The sequence below is a fragment of the Peromyscus maniculatus genome, chromosome 20, assembly GCF_049852395.1.
Source record: "Peromyscus maniculatus bairdii isolate BWxNUB_F1_BW_parent chromosome 20, HU_Pman_BW_mat_3.1, whole genome shotgun sequence".
Taxonomy (NCBI): Eukaryota; Metazoa; Chordata; class Mammalia; order Rodentia; family Cricetidae; genus Peromyscus; species Peromyscus maniculatus.
In genome coordinates, this window is record NC_134871.1 from 36,628,647 (window position 1) to 36,645,726 (window position 17,080).

The following is a 17,080-nucleotide window of genomic DNA, read 5'->3' on the forward strand; positions in this document are numbered from 1 at the left end:
AAATCACCTTAGGAAAGTTCTGAGTAAGGTGCATTTGAAACTCCACACACGTCAAGTCTCTATAAGCCAAAACAGCCACATTTCCCTTCCTGGTAGAATTGACCCGTTGAGTATTGGGTGAATCATGTGTGTGGCTACAAGACCTATGCATAGGTAAGACACTGACCCAATGCAGTTGTGAATGCACACCCAGGTCAGAGATGCTTGCTCTCAACAGAGGTCACCCACTCAGGAGCTGAGCCCTGCCTGGACACCCACCTCCCCAGCCCAGGCCAGCTGAGGCAGCAGAGTCTGTTGAGCTGAATGTGGCTGTCACTGCTGGAATGAGTCCTCTTTCTCGCTGGTCAGCAATAGAATTGGATTTGCTTAGCAAATACACACAAGCTGCCAACCCCGCACAGGGTGAGATTAGATTTTCTAGATTAATGTGCACTGGAAATTTCTATTCGGCAACACCTTTGATTTCTAAATGACTACAGGACTCACCTATTTCTGGCCTTCTTTCTTGTAGTCTGTTGAGTACTGGGACTGGGAGAGACCCCAGGGCTGGCTGGTCTCCTGGGGAAGAATGTGGAGAACTGTGGTGTCTTGTACACCTGCCTTTCTATCTTGGGTTCTATGGAAATGACCCCGTTCTCTGTGACAAACGGCTGTGAGCCACTATGAAACGTGTGAAAGAAAACTGGCTTCAAACTGGGCAAAACAGAGGCTGTGCTCCAGGTATGGAATGAATACTTCAAGCATAAGTGAAGAAATGACATTTGGTCCTTTGGAAGGTAGTGTCTCCTAGCTTCTGAATTACAGGAACTTGCTAAAGCAGCCATAACCAAGCCTCACAGGTTGGAGGAAATAAAGCCGTGAAGTTTATTCTTCCTCAGCTCCAGAGAACAGAAGCCAGGGTCAAGACACAAAATGGGGTCTACTTCTTGGGAAGCCTTGTCTGGGGTCTGGGGTCACTGATGGTTCTTGGTCTCCCTTGGCTTGTCCCTGGGCATTGCCAGGTGTCCTTCCCTCTGGCTTTGGGTCTCCTCTTCTTTAGTGTTCTTCCAGAAAAACCTCAATGATTCTTGCATGTATGTGTATGTACATGCATGTGATGTGTGGGGGCACATCTACCACAGTGATGGTATGGTAGTCAAAGGACAACTTGTTTTCATATGTGTGATTCTGTGTGTGTGTGTGTGTGTGTGTGTGTGTGTGTGTGTGTGTGTGTGTGTGCACGCACGTGCACGCACGCCTCATGTGTACCAGTGCCTGAGGGAGGCTAGAAAAGGGTATCAGATCCCTTGGAACTTCAGTTACAAGTAGTTGTGACCTGCCTGACGTGGATCTCTCTGGCCACAGAGGACAACTTTGTGGAGTCACTTGTCTCCGTCCATCTTTTTATAGGTTCTGGAGACGGAACTCAGGTTGCCAAGCTTGCATCATCGAGTGACATCGGCCTTTACCTGTTGAGGCAGCTTGCTGTCCCTATCTACAATGGTTCATTTTGATTGTTCACTCACTTGGGTCTGGAGTCAACTAGGCAATAACCTCTGATTCCATCTGTGGTGTATTTCCAAGAATTGTCTGACAGGAAGAAGACTCTCCCAGAAGAGTCTTGCTTACTTCTTGCTGGCCGATGACTTTGTCCCACTGTGTCTGTTTTGGCCACCTTTCACTGACACTAGAAGCCAGCTTCTTAGGCCTTCTGGTGTAGACTGAAGAGCTCTCCAGGAGTCCTGCGCACCTTCATCAGCAGATTAGGACTGCTGAGGCATCCAGCTGTGGAGACTGGGCACCTAATTGGGTTCTCAGCCTCCCTAGCAAGCAGCCAGCCATTCTGTAATGCTTATTCAACGAGTACTGTCCCTCTAGAGAACCCTGACTAATGCCACCTCATTTAAACTAATCATCAGAAAACACAAAACCAAACCACACCAACTGTTCCCCAAATGCAATACAGTTTGCAAAGTCTGGGAAAGCATACTTTTGGAGGTTACTATTCAATCCAGCATGTGGTTCACATGGATTTAGAAAGTGTGCACAGAAGATTCCTGGGAGACCTGCTCGGTAGCCTGCTCAGGAAACCATGAGGTTGTAACAGATCTTGGTGGCCTCAATCTTGGTGGCAGTAAGGAGAAAGGAAGAGTGTAATTCCAGCACTCGGAGGCTGGCTATGACCTTTCCTACCTGGAAGTTGGGTCATTTCCACTCACCTTTCACCCACCATGTCATGCTCTTATGCCTCACTTCAAGGAGGGAGGAGCAGGAAGTAGGGAACTGTTAGCTTCAGGTGTGGATAGGGGAGTGGACAGGAGAAGTAAGTGTCCCTGGAGGAAGGATGTGGGTGGAGCAACAGTGTGGGGGGGGATGGGGAGTGAGGAAGACATTCACAGAGATACCACTAGCTGGAGAAGTATGTAGATAGGGAGAGAAAAGCTTGGGCTTCTGGGGGTGGTCCCATTGCCCCAAAACGGGAGAGGGTGGCAGTCTTGATAGCAGAAACAAAAACCAGGAAATGTGTCTGAGGCAGTACCTATTATTTAAGTGACAGCTGTGCATGGATGTTGTCCTGAGAAATCCACCTGGAGGGCAGAAACTCAGAGCAGAGCCCCAGCCCACACAAAACAGACATGCGGGGCGGTGTCTTCTTCCAGGGACTCACACAAAGACAGGGACGAGAGAATCCTCACCTGGACATGGTGGTTCAGAACTGGAATTCCAGCACTGAGAAGACCGAGGTAGGAGGACTGTCATGAGCTTGAGGCTAGCCTGGTCTACATGGTAAGATTCTAAGGGGGCTATTCCTAATAGCCTGAGTCAGCCCTGTCTGGCCTATTAATCTTCCTCCAGAGCCCATGCAAAAGGAGGGTTCCCCCAGCAAACCTCCCCGCCCCCATCTCTGCCAAGCAGACTTTTAATTAAGTCCCACACCTGTCCGGTGACAATTTACAACTTACCAGGCACAGTATGGGGGGGCTGAGAATAACAGGATTAACAAAAACACTTATTTCTTGCCCTATTGAGAGCCTTTATGGCATGACTATCAGGAAAGCAACTACTGTGAATCTTCTGAGGTGAGACCCCAGCACCACAGACAAAAGACCCAAGAATCCATCCTACTGTGGAGACGGAGGGAAAGGCCTCTGGAAAACATCACCTGAAGCAGAAGCTGCCAGGGTAAGAGCAGGTGGCTGTGACCTTGTGACTTCTCATCCCCTAAGCCAGTGGCTCTCAACCTTCCTAGTGCTGCGATCCTTTAATACAGTTCCTCGTGTTGTGGTGACCCCCAACCACAAAATTATTTCATTGCTACTTCGTAACTATAATTTCGCTACTGTTATGAATTGTAATGTAAATATCTGAAATGCAGGATATCTGATATGTGAACCCCCACAGGTTGATAAATGCTGCCCTGAGTGCTTAGCATCACTGTGTCTTATTAGTTAGAATTCCTTAGTACTGCACACCTGACATCAATGTAATTTCCAATGTCCCGAGGAATAAAGGGGGTGTTTTGTTGTTGGTTGTCTTACTTGTAGTGATAAAGTCAGGGTCAGATCTTTCTAGGCCGTTGTCTCTGTAGGACTCAGTTTTGCTTGGTGTGGCTTTGTTCTCAGGCACATCCTTACCGATTAAATTACACTTCCATTAGGTGATTTAGTTAGTTAGAGACTTCCTGATCTGATGAAGGCAGAGCCCCAGGCTTTGTGAGCTTGACATCCACCTATCCAGAGCTTCCTGACTTCATGCTCTCCTTACCTACCTGGCCTCGCCTGACTGGATGTTCCACCTCCAACAACAACTGTCTCTTCTAGCCGAACATGGCCCTGCCACAGCCAGTCATGGGAATATCTTTTTACACCTCTGCTTTATGCCTCTATAGGGTGGAGCTTACTTACTCCTGAACACCGTGGTTCCCCACCCAGGAAATGCGTTGGCATGTGTAAGGTGAGCCTTCAGTGATGTTGGTTAAGGGAGAGAAGAGAGAAAAGGAAGAGGGGAAGAAGTAAGGAATAAAAGAAAGGCAGGAAAGGAGAGAGGAATGGGAAAGAAGGAGGAGAGGTGTGGTCGGCATAGAAGGAAGAGGGAAAGAAAGGAGGGGGAGAAAAGAGAAGGAATGAGGGAGGAAAGAAGAAAGGATGAAAAGAGGGGGAAAGGAAAAGAGAGAGTGAGAGAGAAAGAAAGAGATAGAAAGGAAAGGGGCGGGAGGGGTAGGAAAAGAAAGAAGGGATGCTCTTGAGTCTCATAATACCTGCAATGGGCTTAGCACTACCCCATCATCCAGGTTCCTAAGATGTCAGGGCTCCTCGGCATTTCCCAAGTTTTAGCCTGTTCTTTGCCTCCAAGGTTGGCTTTATTGTATCCATGGAGATGCTCACTGAGTCGCATGAGCAAAGGAGTGTCTTTGTAAGCAGAGACGTTCACTCCAGCCTGACTGATCTCCCACCTGGCTCCAGAGGCAAGGTCACTGGCACATTCTCATCTGGGGCTGGGCCCAGGAAACACAAAAGGGTTTTCACAGCAAACCATGAAAGGAACTCCCCAACAGGATCACATGGCAAACGTCACCTGCCGACATGTCATGTGATGACTTACATGTCAGGTAGCCCTGCCCCTTGCTAGACCCAGTAGTAAATGCCACCTTGGTCAAGAAGGCCTCCTGTTGGATGTTCTTAGAACTGAGGAGTCTGGTGTCTTCCCACTTCTCTTTTCCTTACCATGCTCTTTCCATTTTATTTTATCTCATTCTGTGTGTGTGTGTGTGTGTGTGTGTGTGTGTGTGTGTGTGTGTGTTCCCGAGTATGTGGCCTGTAATCACCAGTGATCTGCCAGTCTTTGCTTCCCCAGCACTGGCCAGGATTATAAGCACATGACACCACACCCAGCTTTTTTTTTTTTTTAAACCGGGCTTCTGGGGATTAAACTCAGGTCCTCATGCTTGCAAGGCAAAAGGCTTCTGGGACTGAGCCATCCCCGCAGGACACCTTGCCATGCTTTCTGAAGCTAAGTATGAATGGCTGCTGGAGTCACCATTGCCAGGAGCCTTCAGCTCAGCATCTTCCCTGGACAGGCATGGTGAGTCCCACCTCACCAGGGACTCAGGCAGTGTATGCTTTTGACTCCCACTAGGGTCAAAGACAAGAGAAGGGGGTTCTGTGCAAATTGTCCATACTGAGCAACAGGAGCAGGATGGGATGCTTACTCAGCCAGCCACAAGAAGTGAAACAGTAAACATCTATGTGTACGGTGTGGTGCTGGAGTCCTTGACCACCCTGAATCTAGGCAAAACATAGGAATGACCAGAGGAGGAAAGCATCAAACCTTTATCTCAAAATCCAGCAGAGATTTAACCGAGTGGGTAGAGAGGTAGAGTTCGGTTGTCTCCCTTGTAAGCGCAGTATGGCCTCTGCCAGCAGCCCATTGCAAAGACATGGAAACTGAGGACCACTTCTCTAAGATGACCAGGTAGTATAATTCTCTGCCAGGGAAGGTGATACAGAGGACCCGGAGGCAGCAAGGTTGCTAAGCAGCCATCTGGGGATGTGATCAGGTGACTGGGCCAAATAGCAAATCCAACCAACAACCCTGTTGATGGCAGAGGGAGCCAAGCCAGGGGCCAATGAGAAGAAGAAACATGGCTAACAGGCACTGCCTTCCCATGTCCTACCAGGGCCATGCCCAAGGAAGGAGTGGCCCCATCCACCTAGAACACATGACTGTCCTACTTTATCGCAGGTCCAAGCTCTTATTTGTATAGGCAGACAGTGACTTTGCCTTGAGCACACAAACTATCAATAGCGCTTGGCTTAATCCAAAGCATCCCATAAACCAGGAAGTGCTGTAAAAAATGATGGGTAAGTTCATCTTAGCAAGTTTAAAGGTTTTAGAAGGAAATGCTTTGTGTATAATTATCAGCAAATGCTACATACTTACACACATACACACATATTTAAGCATAGATACATACACAAATAAATACAGCACATACATACACATACATCTGAAAAACAAATCACAACAAAATATAAAGTATAAGACACACAGTGAAGCATAAAACAATGCCTCATGTAAAAATAATCTTTATTATATTTCTGAGTTTCTCCTCCTGGAAATTTTTCTGTAGTTTTGCATGTGTGTTTGTGTGTAAACTTATCACGCTTTTCTAATATTTTAATTAATTCTTAGAGAATTTCATGCAATGTATCTTGATCATCTTCACCTCCCACTTCTCCAGGCAAACAACTGATTGTGAATTTTTCTTTTTTTCAAGACAGGGTCTCATGTAGCTGAGGGTGGCCCTGAACTTTGAATCCTCTTGGGTGTACCTGCTGCTCTGTGCCGAGATTACAGGTGTATACCACCACACCCAGTTTATGCAGTGCTGGGGATCAAACCCACAGCTTTGTATGTAATGGAAAAGGTCTCTCTAGACTAAGCTGCACCCTCAACCCAAGTATATCTACTTTTTTTGTAACTCCCTTTTTTTCTTATAACCACACATCAGAAGCACCTTTATATTTAACAAATCTACCCACACATCCTTTTCACTCGTTATAAAATAGTCTGTGCATAAAATAACAACAACAAAAAAAAGCATCACACTTGGGTATGTGGTATAATCAAAGATTTAGGTGAGGAACATCAGGATACAGCAGCCCCCTGGGAGAGACAGAGAGTCAAGCAACTGCTCACCATGATGTCTGCAGACACGTTCTCTTGCTGGCAGACTTTGGCTGCTTCTGCTTCTGTGCTGGCTTACCTAGCCCCATGTACTTGCACACAGAGTTTAAAAGAGTAACTAGTAACCTCTTCAGGTAGAGTCGTCAAGGGGAAATCTCTGGGTCAAGGGGTCTATATGACTTTTGAGACACTGTTGCGCTCAGCCTTCCAAAAGCAACCAGAGAGCTGTGTCTGCAGGCTGCTCCATCCCTGTCTCCGCCCAGATGCCTCCTTGCTTGAGAAGGGGAGAGCCAGAATCCTGCTTTTGACTCCGTGCTCTTAATTGTCTTCTTTGCTGAAGTTAAAGTTGTTATTTATTTCATGTATTTATAGTTGACCCTCATGCATCACAAATGAGAGGCCCTGCTACCAAGACATATCATCTCAAGATCCCTGTGAATCAAAGCCCCCATCCCACCCCTCTTCTCCATTCCACACTTGGAAGCCATTGCTCAGCTCCCAGATAGGAAGCCAGACTGAACTTGGGTATCAAGCCACTGATTCTGCCCAGCAGGAGCTGTGAAAGCGAGGCCATATTACTCCCTTCTCTGAACCAACAAGGAACTAGCCAAGGAGAAAATTCATGAAAGTAGGAAATAATTATGGCCCTAGCTGTAAATAACCCAGGCCTTGTGTCACATCTGGTAGCTGCTGGATGTAGCACTCGAGAGCCAGAGTGTCTTGCTGCTGCCTTCTCTTCATCCGCCCTGTGAAGCAAGAATTCCAATCCTCAGACACAAGGAAACAGGCTGAGAGAGCATAGGTAAGTGACTCACAGGAGGCCCTCACAGCTAATTTCTAGGACCTGCTATCTGGGAAAACAGATACCATCGGCACCTCTAGTTGTTGAATGGAATGACTGTGACCAAATAGTGCCCAGAATGTTTTCGCAGAGGGTTCTCAGATCATCCTGCTCTAATCCTTCCCCCTCCCCCTGTCAGAGCTACCACCACTTGTCACACATCTAGAATGTTCCTCATTAGAAGGCCTGACCCAGGCCCAGGCCCCCTTCAGCCAGCTCCCCAAGATGGAATGTTGCTCACCCCTCCTTTGGTAACTCGGTGTTCACTAAGCCTTCTAGGCTCACCACAGCACCTACTCTTAGCCTGACTTTGCTCAGCACGGTTCCCTCTCTCACAGGAACTCAAAAGGCCTGAGCTGAAGGGATCTCAGGAACAAAGGATGCGCGGGCCTGCCGTAACTAAATGTCTGCCAGGAACTCCAAACACTCAACACACACAGGAAGCAGCCTGACCACCAAGGAAGGGTTGCAACATCACCCTTACTTAGGCAGGGAAGCTGAGCAGCAGACATTGCAGGTCTTGAACCACCAAAAGTTCTCTGGTTTGAATAAAAACAGCTTAATAACAGAGTACCAAGGAAACTGTAAGCCCTTTGCATGACGTCATCATTATCCTTACAACTTTCTAAGAAGTGAGTGTTCGATTTGTTTTGTTTTTAATCATCCCCACTTTATGACTGGAAATACCAAAGCTGGAAACAAGCAAAAAAAAAAAAAAAAAAAGTCATTTGCTCAGAAAGTCCCAGGTAGCAAAGTAAAGCTGGAACTGAAAGTCAGGCAGTCTGCAAACTACCTTGTCTTATGATCCCTAAACTCACACTCCGTCCTCAAATCCTCAGCTCCTGTGTGACTCTAAGCACGTTCTTACAGGCAGTGTCGGTGGGAACATGCTTGAAGCCAGTACTCTCTCTGCCACCGGAGGAACCTGACACCCACAGAGAGTACACCTGGCCCCAGGTACCGGGTCTTATGACTAAATCCGGTCCTACAAGATTTCAGGCTGCTCCTACCTCCTCCCTGGCCCCTGGGCAGCCATGGGCCTGGACTCCAAAGAATGATACAGGCTTAATCACCAGGTGAGTAACCCTGGCCGGCTTCTTCAAGCTGCTTATTAATAGAATGGAGGTGTGCGTGCCCAAAGATAGTCTGGCTGTTTGGGAAGCAAGGCTGGCTGGCTGATCAAATGTATGATGTCATCTGGATGAATCAGGCTTTGGGCCACCCCCCTCGATCCTTTTCTGGTGGAAGGCTTGGCTTGTCACCTCCGGAACACCTCATTTCCAGAGCAAATCAGTGCTGTACCTGCCCCTTCCTGATAAATGACGTCATCTGTCTCCAGGCTGGCTGCAGCACCTGAAGCTTCTCGAGGAAGACGTGCATGAATCCTAGGAAACCCTGACCATATTGTCTAACATCTTTAGACTTCTGTTTTCTTGTCTTTGTAATGGATATACCAAAAAGGAATTGCATTTAGACACAAAGTAAGTTACCAGTCACCACTGTGATGGGTATGACAAGGTGGCTGTCAGGTTGAAACTCCTGCCACAGGCCCCAGAGGACCTTATCCTTTTATTTATTTTATTTTAATTGTTATTGCTACTTTTATTTTTTGAGATTATAATATGATGATATCATTTTTCCTTTCTTCTTTCTTCATTAATTGTTGTTACATGCATATATATATATACATGCATGTACATACATATTCCTAAATATAACCTCAATCTGCATAATATTACTTAAATATGTCTGTTTTCAGGGCTGACCATTTGGTATTAGATAACAACTGGGGTGCTCTTCCCTAGGGAGGACTATTTCTCCCTCTCGGGGCATTCCTTAGTTGCCGGTTGTTCTTTGTGTAGGGTTGAGGCCTCATGGGTTTTCTCCCATCTCCTTTAGCAAGTCTACTGTGTTTAGGCAGTCAGGTGGGTGAGACTTTATGGCTGTAGCTTCTGACTCTATAAGGAGGCACAATCCCACAGCAAATTCCCTGATCCTCTGGCTCTTACAGTCTTTCTTCTCCTCATCTTTTTCATGAATGCCTCCCCACCCACCCCCTCCGCCCCACATCCCCTATAGTCCTCAACCAATGACAGACCTCTGAGAAATGACAAAATATTGCAGTATTCAACATGGAGTTCATCTTATTTGTAGTAGAGTGTTTGAGAAGAGACCTCCACCCAAAGATTAGAGTTACCAAGCCCCAACTGAGACACAGCCCTTGCTGGTTTTTGTTTTGGCAAAACCGGAGGCATGAAAGATTTGGGCCAAGAATACCAGAATGGAGGGAAGGAAAAGTAAAATAGAGAGAGTACCACGCTGTTCTGGGACAGGGCAAGTCCCCAGGTGCTGTAAACAGCTAGGTCATTTCTTTTCCCTTCCATAGCGAGCTGGAGGAGGGATGCTGTGTCCCCAGCCCCCTCTCCTTGTCTCGGGAGACCCTTCAAGAAGTAGCCCTGCCCTGAGGACCCTTGAATACTGTCTAGTCCCTGTTGCATAGTCTTGAGCTCTTAGCATTAGTGGGAGAGCTGGAATGCTTTACTTGTAACTCCGACTGAACTTGCCACTGAGTCAGCAAAACATGGACACACTGACTTCAAGAAAACAAAGAAATGGAGGTTATCTAACTATGTTTTTGTTGGTGATGGTGGTGGTAGTATAATGAAATTATGGAGACTTTTTTTAAAAAAATAAAGAAATAAGTTTATCTTGGCTCAGGATTCCAGGGGATATGGGGCATCCAAGAACAGGGCCTGCATCTGGGGAGGGATCGGTGCTGCCTCAGTGTGTGGTGAACACAGGCATGGAAGAGTGTACCCTGCTCTTGAACAACCTGCTCTGCAGCTGGGTCCAGGGGTTCACATCAGTAATTCCACCATGAAAGATGGGAGGCAGAGGGATTAACAACAGTTTCCATCCAGCCTTATATATGGAGACCCTGTTTCAACCTCACCACCTCCAAAATAACCCAACCTGACCCAGAGGTAATGGGTCCAGTCCCAAAGAGCTAGAACTTACTCCTTCCTACAAAATGCCAATGATCCATTCCTGAGGTTCTGTTCTGAGATGGGGCAGGTCTTTGGGTGCTATAAGCAGCTAGGAGGCTTCTCACTTTCATGAAGCAGGACTTGAGGGTAATTCTAGGTCCTTGGGAGGGAATAAGCGACCATGACCAACCATCTCCCACTAGGCTCCTCTTCTGACATTGCATTCTAGACTGAAGCCTTGGCATAGGTTTGTATGGATATGAGCCATAGTCACACCACAGCAGACGTTTCTTGAACATCAGACTTGGAGGCCCAAACCCCCCATTCCCCACACCTGCAACAGGGTCCTGCACCTCTGCATAAGACAACTACCACTGAAGACCACACAGAAAGGGGAGGCTTGAGGATGTATGTACTATAAGAATAGTGCCTGGGGGCCAGGAAGAAGTATGGCTCTCCATGGCTAGACATGGGCTGCTTCATTCAACAGCCAGTTTCCACATGCTTAAGTCAGATAGAAGAAAAAGACATGCCACTTTAGCACCATTTCCAGGCATTAATAAACAATTGGCTGCTGGACTAGTCAAAACACATTTCAATCATCAAAGAAAGTTGTACTAGTTTACTGGTTCAAGAGCCTAGGAAATTCTATCTAGACTGGCACAGAGCAATCCTTTAGTAAGTTCTGCATGAGGTGCTCTGCATGGGGATCAAAACAAGATGTTTTATTTCATTAGACAAAGGCAAAGTTTCCCATTTTTAGGAGCAGTTTTATTTCCAGCAGTAGGTTAAAGAAGAAGCCTTAAAAAAAGATGAGGGTGGGTAAAGGTTACATGATGAAAGAAAGTGTGTGTAAATCATTTCCTGGAGTAGGAGGTCTGGGCCTCTATGTTCTCAAAGACACTTCCTTCCACAGGTCCCTTCTTTGGAGGCCTTTGGGGACATTTATCATGGGTGGAGTCTCTGCTGCCCAGGTATCTCTGAAGGCTTTCTGGGACAACATCATACAGTCATTTCATTTTCTGTTCGGAGGTCTACTTGGCCTCAAGGGTGCTGGCTCTTGGAGGGAAGCCACTTGGTCAGGAGAGCGGCCCTACCCTCCTTAGCCAGTGTGCCTGTCAGCCTAGAGTCACCTGGGGAAAGTCTCAGGGAGGGATTATCTACATTGTGTTGACTTGTGGGCATGTCTGGGAGGAAGTATCTTAACTAAGTTAATTGATGTGATGAAGGAAAACCCAGACCACTATGGGAGGCCTCATTCCCTAGGTAGAAGGTTCTGGACTTATATAAACTTAGAGAAATTGAGCTGAGAATAAACAAGCAAGCAAGCAACATATGTGCATTCATTTCTCTCTGCTCGTGACTGTAGATGTTATGACCTGCTGCCCCCTGCTTCTGCAGCTGTGACTTCCCTGCAGCGATGAACTGTAATCAGAAACAGAGAGCTAAAGTAACACCCCATACAGAGCAAGGAAAACCCATGTTGGGATCTGAAGTGAACAGACCCTTCTGTCCTAAGGTTTTTCTCATCAGTGGCTGGAAATTGTGTGGAGATGACATTGGAATAATCCACATGGGCCTTTTATCAGGATACTGAGAATCCCATAACAGATAAGTGCAGGGGAAGCCCTTTGGAAAGCACTCCTATAGGACAGCCTGAAGAAGAGCTCTGCTTAGAGCCCAGGCCCTGAAGTAAACTGGATTCTGGAAGGTAGGCTGGCTCTGAAAGGTCAGAGGTCACCCGGTCTGGGGGTAGAGCTCTGGCTGACCACCCAGTCCTGGGTGTTTTCAGCCTCCGTGTGCTGTGGCCCCAACTTGAGAGACCTCTCATCTGCCTCTGGGGATGCAGGCTCGGCCTGCCCTGGCAGCTTAGCTCCAGAGGTAGCTGCCAGCTCCTTGGGCAGGGCCGGTGCCGTGCACTGGCTTGCCCGTGTGCTCCCTCACGTCCCCCTCGTCTGCCTCGTTCCTCACAGTCTGCACAGCCTCCTGACATGCATATAACCTCTGGCCTGAAGCCAGGTGTGTCTGGTCTGGCTGCCTGCTGGGCTGGTGGTGGCTGTTAGCGTCCCTGCCCCCACTCTCTAAAGAAACCTGTCATTTCCACACACACAGGCATTCGCTAACAATTTAGCTCTGGTTTCAAACATTCAAGGGCCTGGGTAGCTAGCTCAGTCAGTAAAGTGCTTGTAGGAGCATGGTTGCCCATGCTTGTCATCCCAGCACTGAGAAGAAGGTGGGCACAAAATGATTTCTTGGGACTTACTCCCACCCACCCTAGCTTATGTGATGAGCCCCCAGGACAAGGAAAGAGAGACTTTGCCTCAACAAACAAGGTACATGATATCTGAGGAAGAACACCTGATGCTGCCCTCTGGCCTCTACATGCACACACACACACACATGCACGCACGCACGCATGCACACGCACACGCACACGTACACACACAAGTACTCTCCAGCACACACATGTGCATCCATGCATCCATGAATACACATAAGCACGCACTTACAGCTCACTAGCTATGCTGGGATTTTAGCCCCCGTCTCTTCCATGGAACACTGAAGCAGCGTTCGTCCTCTCGTCGTTCATTCAGTCAGGCATCTGTCCAGTGGGGTCCACTACTGTGATCAAAGTAGTCTGTCCTCCTGAACCCCAGAGAAAGGGAATAGAGGATGAGCCTTGACTAGGTCAGGAGGCCACGCTGGGTGGCATCAGTTGGCATAATTATAATGTGCACCCACATAGGCCAGACCCTGCACCAAGAGCCTTTTATCCCTGAAGTCTCAGAACATTCGGAGAAGGGTGATGTTATGATTCTGATTATACACAGGGAACGTGAGAAAGTGTCATACCGCTAATCGCCTCCTAGGACCATGGTGACTAAGTTTCTACAGGGATGGTGTAAGCCTCGGAATATATTTCGTGCAGTATATTGACACCAAGGCCAAGGTGTCAGCAGCGCTGGTACCTCCTGAAGCTTAAGGATGCTCCTTGCTTCTTGGCTCTTCAGTCTTTGCCCTGTATCTGACATTATCCAAATGTCATCCTTTATAAACCCCTCAATCCTATTGGGTTAGCTCACCCCACTAACCTCATTTTAATTGGGTTTCCTTTTTTTTTTTTTTTTTTTTTTTTTTTTGGTTTTTCGAGATAGGGTTCCTCTGCGTAGCTTTGCGCCTTTCCTGGAGCTCACTTGGTAGCCCAGGCTGGCCTCGAACTCACAGAGATCCGCCTGGCTCTGCCTCCCGAGTGCTGGGATTAAAGGTGTGCGCCACCACCGCCCAGCTATGGGTTTACTTTTGAAAGACCCCAGAACAGTCACATTCTGAGGTCCTGGGAATTAAACTTCACTGTATGAATTTAAGGGACACAGTTCAGCTCCTGTCACAGCTAGCAGGAGGTAGAGCCCAAATTTGACTCCAGGATGGAACCCCCAAAGTCCATGCACTACCTGTCACAGAGAGTTCCTCCACAGGCTGACAGAGTCACAGAGGTCTGAGACCCTGGACCTGGACCTGGAGAAGGATGCCTGTGCTGGCTAGTTTTTATGTCGACTTGACACAAGCCAGAGTAATTTTGGAAGGAACTTCAACTGAGAAAAATGCCGCCACCTGTGGGAAAGCCTATGGTGCATTTTCTTGATTGATGATTGATGTGGGAGGTCCCAGCACACTGTGGATGGTGCCACATCTGAACTGGTGGTCCTGGGTGACAAAAGGAAGCAAGCTGAGCAAGCCATGGAGAGCAAGCCAGGAAGCAGCATCCTTCACAGTCTCTGAATCAGCTCCTGACTCCAGGAACCCCTGCCTTGAGTTCCTGCCCTGACATCCATGGATGATGGACTATAAGCTATAAGATGCAATAAACCCTTTCCTCCTCGAGTTGATTTTGGTCCTGATATTTCACTACAGCGATAGAAACCCTAACTAAGACGGCACTCAAAATGAAGGCTTTCAGGAGGTGTAGGCTTCTATGAATATTGAGGTCCTGCAGATTCCCCCAACAGTCCCCATGTCAGAGTATCCCAAACTCCCCACAGGTTCTGATGCTCAAATCGGCATCTTCTTCCATGATCAAGGAGGTCAGCGCCCTTCCCCTTTGCTCCCCTGCAGCAGGAAGGCAGACAGGGATGCTGAAAAAGACAAGGTCACTTTTCACTCAAGCCTGAGTGGAAAAAGTAGCCACTTCCAAGGGGACTCATCCAGGGTGCAGAACAACTATGGTCAGTGACTGTTATCTCTAAGAGGGAAGACAAGGCAGGTCCTCCCCCTTCCCACAGGCCTCAGAGACATCTGGATAGAGTCTAGCTGAGAGTCCTACTGGTCAACATGGGTGGGACAAAGTCTCAAAGCTGTGATGGTCAGCCCTAGGCTTCCAGAAAAATTGGGGGCCATCAAAGCTACAAAGCCAAAGTCGGTTCAGGACAGAATCTGGTCACCCTGGATTCCAGGATGGGGACTCGGAGGAGCGCAGGTAAGCCCTTTGTGTGCATTCAAGAAAAACGAATATATTAATGGGAAATAAATGAATGAATTCCTAGCACAAACCCTTGGTTTTGGATCCGGATCACTTAGGAAAAAGTCACTAACCTTCATTCATCCTCCTGCCCCTGGAGACACTTGATCTCTAAGTTCATTTCCATCTAAAATAAATATGCTTCTGAGAGCCCTTACATGTAAATATGTTTTGACTAATAATTACTTAGAAAGGGTTGAAGACTTCTAGGAAACAGATTTAAAAGAAAGGAATGCACCAATTAATCTGCTTCCTGCTGGAGCCCTCATAGTCATGATGGGCCATGAAGTGACTAGTTAGCAAGGCAACAGAAAACAAAAGAGAAGGAATCTCGTTTCTCAATACTATGAGGCACCACAACTACCATGAGCAGCTCCTCTTGGCATTTGGAAGACGGGAAAGAAGTCACTTCTACATCGTTTAAACTACTATTATTTTGGAATTGTTTCTTTAAAGTATTCCAATTTGATCATCTGAAATCCTCTGGGTGACTCTCAAGTGGCAGGGGAGTCACACAGTCATGGGCTCCGGCTAGCTGCCTGCAAGCTCTTGCTGTGGTGTGGCCTCTTTTCTCTGCTCTTGCTGAGCTAGCCAGGCAGTCTCCCTGGATTCCTGACTGTGGCTCTGAGACAGGCTTTGGCTTTTAACACAGATGGGTGGGTGGTTCCTGCTAAGGTTAGCGAAGCCTGTGTTTTACAGCAGACAGGTCATCCCAGGCCAGGAGCACGTTCATCACGGCCTCACCTTTGCAAGCCATTTCTGCATGCAGGGGCAGGGCTGGTGCTGACTCAGGCTTCCTGGCCTCTGGGTTGCTTACTGTAGGAGTGCAGGGCTGTTAAGATCTGCGTCTGTCCACTAGCCCCAGACAAGAGGACGGAAAATCTGAGGGCCTCGGCAGGCGCATGTCAGAGCAGAGGACCCAGTTTTCCCTGTGGCTTGCACTGTACTCTTCCCACTGCCCATGCACTAAAACTACCAACAGTCCCACATTCATTTGGATCGGGAATATTTTAATAGCTTATCAAACAGACACTGTGAAATGGTATGCAGGAAGGCAGAGGGAGTGGTGCAAGCCTGTGATCCCAGCACGTAGGAGACTGAGACAGGAGGATCAGAGTTCTAGGCCAGCCTGGGCTGCATAGCAAGTTCCAGTTCATCCTGAGGGAGATCTTGTCTCAAAGTGATAATGGTGATAGTAACATAATACTGAAAATAAGGATACATACACAGAGAAAAGTGTTATTGTTATAGTCTTACTGTTCTTATTCTTTGAGTTCCTCCAGCCTCTGAGCTCCCTGTTCCCACCATCATTGGTTTTGTGCATTTCCTCTCCCAAGTGTCCCATAGAAAACAAACTCATGAATATACATTGTCTGCTTCCCTTAAGTAGAAGTTAGCATACGGTTGCACAGACCTGCAGACCTCACACCACATAGGCAACATCCCAGAGCTCTCCCAGTCCACGCTGAGAATGGCTTCAGTGTTTGGGGGTATTTCAGTATGTTCCCCTGAATGAATGTGCTAGAGTCATTTCATCTCCTCTCAACAGACATCATGTATGTCTCCAGCTTGCACACAGTGCGGTAACTAAGCAAGGTGGATGGGTAGCTCTGTGGGTTCAAAGGGTATGCACACAGTTGCAACTTTGCCAGTGCAGATGGTCCTGAGTCACGACGCTCTAATTTGTTTTGTTTGTTTTTCAGGAAATGTGGTCGTTTTCCGGGTTAGCAATGCGTGGTAAGATCTGCTCTTGCAATGTCGGGCGGCCCAGAGCCAGCTGTCAGATGTCTTCCTCTATCACTGTCGAATTGCCTTGAGATGGGATCTCGCACTGAACTGGAAACACACACTTCTGGCTAGGGTAGCTGCTCAGGGCGCTCTTGGGATCTGTTGTCTTGTCTGTCAATGCTGGGGTTCTAGGTGGGCACAGCCATGCCTGGCTTCTTAACTTGAGTGCTGGGAGTTTGAATTCAGACCCTCAAGCCTTTACCCATTGAGCCGTTCTTGCAGCCTCTTCCTTAGTGTTTAATGAATGTATTAATTACACCCTCACAGGTTAGGAAGTATCTG

The 17,080-nt window shown here is 47.6% G+C and overlaps 1 long non-coding RNA gene across 4 annotated transcripts; it reads left to right on the forward strand.

Moving 5' to 3' along the window:
- The first annotated feature begins 2,365 nt into the window (after nt 1-2,365).
- Nucleotides 2,366-9,151, forward strand: LOC121824367 (uncharacterized). Of its 4 annotated transcripts, none has more exons than XR_013046413.1 (4): nt 2,366-2,766; nt 3,010-7,468; nt 8,378-8,583; nt 8,847-9,151. It is a non-coding gene; the product is annotated as an uncharacterized LOC121824367 (long non-coding RNA). The 4 variants fall into 4 exon arrangements; XR_013046414.1 differs by having other exon boundaries at nt 3,010-3,162; nt 7,039-7,468; nt 8,378-9,151; XR_013046412.1 differs by having other exon boundaries at nt 8,378-9,151.
- The last annotated feature ends 7,929 nt before the right edge of the window (nt 9,152-17,080 follow it).